General features: G+C 40.0%; 1 long non-coding RNA gene across 1 annotated transcript in view; it reads left to right on the top strand.

Annotated features, from left to right (window-relative positions):
- LOC119414141 overlaps nt 1-3263 on the top strand; it is a 13648-nt gene extending 10385 nt beyond the window's left edge. The window contains exon 3 of the long non-coding RNA XR_005186992.1: nt 3221-3263. This is a non-coding gene — a long non-coding RNA (uncharacterized LOC119414141). The remainder of the gene's footprint in view (nt 1-3220) is intronic.
- The last annotated feature ends 1038 nt before the right edge of the window (nt 3264-4301 follow it).

The raw sequence follows: 4301 nt of genomic DNA, 5'->3' as shown, positions 1-4301 counted from the left end.
TGAACTTTTAATGAACTTTAGTTCACCATTAAATCTCTGATGAAGCAGATTCTACAAAAACATCTATATTTAAAATTTTATGCGTTTTCTTCATCATTTGATGTATTTGCACTCGTGTCTACTTTTATTGTTCAATTTAGATGTGTGGTTTTGTTTCTTGTTTACAGGTATATTTTTATTTTTTGCTTTGCTTTAAAGTTTAATTCTTGTCTTGTGATTTGTACATCTGTGGGTTAGAATAAAGTTGAACTAAAGGCTGTAGCTCTTCTTTAAACATATTTGAGGGAAATATTCCGGAGAGATCCAATAATTTTGTCTTTTTATGAGCTAACTTTAACAGATTAATTAATAGTCATTAAAGTGACAACAGGATTTCATGATAAAGCCAGCACAGTTTATTTATTTAATCATCACTGATAAAAAAAAACATTACATAAAAAGTTGTTAAAAATCGTTTCCACCCTCCGTGCGCCAGATCCGTCTGCTGGGATCGGGGTTTGGCCTCATGAGCACGCAAGGCCGGGGTCCGGGCAACGGCCTTCTGCGATTCAGCAGCTCGTATGATCCTCCTTGGTGACCAGCAGAGCTTGGAGCCCGCAGAGCACACAAGGCCGGGATCCCGAGCCCTGAGTCGGCATTAGACCACAGTGTTGTCATTATTGTTTTTAAAATATTTAAAATAGATCCAGTCACTGCTCCAAGTTCTGAGAAATTGCAAATGGTGGATCTGTGTTTTGAAAAGTTCCTGAAAGATACTGTGACTCCGCCCCCTGACCAATCAGTGACTGACAGTGTTCTGAAGTCACATTTTGGTACCTGTTCGGCCGGTTGGAACCACACATGCAAGGGTTCTGAAAAAAGGGGCCGGTTCTACGTAGCGTTACTAATGGAAAAGCCTTGGAACCAGGCTGAGTCGAGTCGAGTCGCGTGTACCAGTACTAATTGAAAAGGGGTCAAAAGAGTAAGTTTTGTTTATGAGCTGCCAGCTTTCATAAGTGTAAATGAAGTTTATTTCATTGTTGTACTGTTTGGTCATTTGAAAAACAGTGGAAGTAATCAGACGAGCTTCTGGTACAACTTCATACCGTATTTTTCTCCATATATAAGTCGTGGTCTTTTGCATAATTTACATGCCCTGCAACTTATACTTTGTACACCGAAGCAACATATTTATGGATTTTTCTACTTTATTAGACACATTTGGACTGATGCAACTTATAGGGTGGTGCAACGTGTACAGCGGAAAATACGGTAATCTGATGTGAAGTGACAGCCAGCTCTCCTTTCCATAATGTCAGTGCTTGTGAAAAACACAAGTGTTACAGACACATTCTTCCTCAGTACATAACCCTAAATGTTTGTAATGTAATAAGACATTGTCACTATCTCTGGATACAAAGTACATACACCTTGATTAAATGAATTAAACTTAATAGTGGACTAACAATCGTGGATTGATTTCCTGCCTGGACTCTAAGGTAAAACATCGCAATAATGAGCATCATTTTTATGTTGGGGAGTTTCTGCCTCCTCTGGTCGTTGACGTAAGGTTGATGAGGTCACTGTAAGTGTAAATCATAGTAAACAGCTGATTACGGTGTTTAAATAACAGTGGGGGTCATTATCCACTCTCATCTACCACTGACTGACCAAGGAGGGATTTAAATGTGGAGATATGCTTGAGTGTGAATCTGTTAAAGGAATATTTCAACCATCTTGGAATGACATCCTGATGCATGCTCAATAATCCAGGTAGAAAAATCTAAAAAAGTTCAATCTGGTCCTCTGGACATTCAAAAAAACAAAAAACCCTGAGCCCAGTTCTGCTGGAAATTTATTTCTGTTAAAAGAGAGTCATTTCTTTCCACTGTCACCAACTTTCTGCTGAGGGTGGAAGGGTGCGACAAAGTGAAGGTTCATCGCCACACGCTGGCTTCCTTAGACAGTTTTTACTAATTTGCATGTTATAATGTATGTAAGTGTTTTTTGTACAGAGTGCTGAGATGGCTTTTGTTATGAATTGGCACCATATCAATAAACTGAATTAAATTTATATGAACGCAATAATATAAAAATAGTAAAGGCTAAAGTGGATTACTGCATCAACAACTTCAGTTTCCAAACATTTTAAGTGGTTCATCCATCCATCCATCATCTTTACCCTCTTCTTCCTTTTCGTGTCGTGGAGGTCACTGGTGCCCATATATAGCTGTCACTGTGTGAGAGGCGGGGGACACCCTGGACAGGTCTCCAGTCCATCACAGGGACACATAGAGTTAAACAACCATTCACTTTCTCACTCACACCTAGAGACAATTTAGAGTTACCAATCAGCCTAACATGCATGTTTTTGGTCTGTGAGAGGAAACTGGAGTACCTGAAGAAAACCCATGCATGCACGGAGAGAACTTGCAAACTCCACCCAGAAAGGACCCCGGACCGGGATTTGAGCTGGGGCAACCTGCTCACTGAGAGGCAGCAGCTCTATCAGCTGCACCAACGTGCTGCCCTTTTTTAGTGATTCATGTGATTTCTATTAAAAAATAAACCTTTACACCATTACATGTGCATTACACAGTTGTTTACATGGTATTTTGTGGTTGTTTATTAGTCTAAATGCACTTCCAGTGCATCCAGTGGTCACATCCAGCAGGAATATTATAATACTCTTGCCAAATTAACATTGTTAGGAAAAACTGATGGTGGTGTAAAGATTAAATAAAAGTATTTTCATGAACCAATTGATTTATTTTAGACTGAAGATGTTTTAGGATGAAAGTTATCCAGTTTGGTCTTGGCAACGTTCAGACTAGCTTTTATCTAGATAGAAGCAGCTATCTACAACATGTAAGATATTATTTAAAACTTCTACACAGAAATTCACTTCAGTAGGTCCAACCTACTCCTTTAAGTCATGGTTTTTAAGGAAGGAACAAAAATATCTGATTCAGAATCATCTCATGCACTCTTGTTTGTACTTCCAATAAGTTTGTCTGTAAATCGAAACGGGACTGGTCAGTTCTATCAGAAGTTCATATGAGCCGGATGAAAAGATTTAAAAATGACGTCCACCGCAAATTTGAATGAAATCTGCATTTTAGACTGAACAAGTAGAGCAATGATCTCAGAGAGTACAAAACTATATTTCAGTAAAATAAATGTCCTTTTGATGTTTTTGTCTTTTTAAACGTGAAGTTTGAGTGTTCTGGTTCGTCTGCAGGTGATCACAGACCTGGAGGAGCAGCTGACCTCACTGACCCAGGAGAACGCTGAGCTGAATCGTCAGAACTTCTACTTGTCCAAGCAGCTGGACGACGCCTCTGACGACAGAGAGGATCGACTGCAGCTCGGCCAGGACGTGGACAGGCTGCGGCGGGAGGTGGCTGACCGCGAAATGCACCTGAACAACCAGAAACAGGTACGTGGCTGCTGGTACCATGCTGGATGTCATGGCTGGACACGATGTATACAGGTGCAGTCAGAAGGTCACTTCCACTCATCATGGGCATGAACGTCACACTAATTTCCTGATTTTAGTGTTTTGCTTGAACTGTTCTTCTTCAAGGGTGGAAGGATTTTAAAACATATAGCTTTTTTAAAAATGAGATCTGGGTGCACAAGTTTAAATGTAATGTGGATTTTCTATAACTAGCACAGGATCAACATTAAACATACATTCATCTAAAACTTTTAATAAATGGTGCTGAAACATCTTGATGGGGTCCTTTGAATTTCTTGTTGGTGATCAGGATTGACTGCAGATGGTAGTTTCTCTTTGCAACCTTTTTTGGGGGGGTGGGCAGCACTCATTGGATTAACAAATACTCAGAACAATGGGAAAGTTTGTGGAACTTTTATAGTCAGCAAGACAAAGACTGATCTATTTGGCCACAGTGCCTAGAAGTATGTTCGGAGGAGTCAAGGTGAAGCTTTCAAACCCAAGAATGCTGTACCACCTGTCAAGCATGGTGATGGTCGCATCATGCTGTGGTACCCGTGGATGGAATACTAAAGACCAGCTGTACCTGAAACCAGCAGCAAGATCTTTGAAACTTGGACACAGTGGGTGTTCCAACAGGACAAATACAAACCCATTAGAACTGGTTTCTGAAAACAGGTACGGGTTAGGCTTCTGGACTGGGCTACTCAAAGCTTCATTAACCAACAATGAAAACAAGAATGTGAGTGTCTAAAGCAAACCTTAGTAACAGGCCATTTGGATCAGAGTAGGAAGACGTTTCTACTTCTAGACGTTTCTATTTCTAGACATTGCTACTTCTACCTATATTTCTATGTTTTTT

The sequence above is a fragment of the Nematolebias whitei genome, chromosome 8 (genome assembly GCF_014905685.2).
Source record: "Nematolebias whitei isolate Nwh7 chromosome 8, NemWhi1, whole genome shotgun sequence".
In the NCBI taxonomy this organism is placed as follows: Eukaryota; Metazoa; Chordata; class Actinopteri; order Cyprinodontiformes; family Rivulidae; genus Nematolebias; species Nematolebias whitei.
This window is presented reverse-complemented; position numbering and strand designations above follow the sequence as displayed.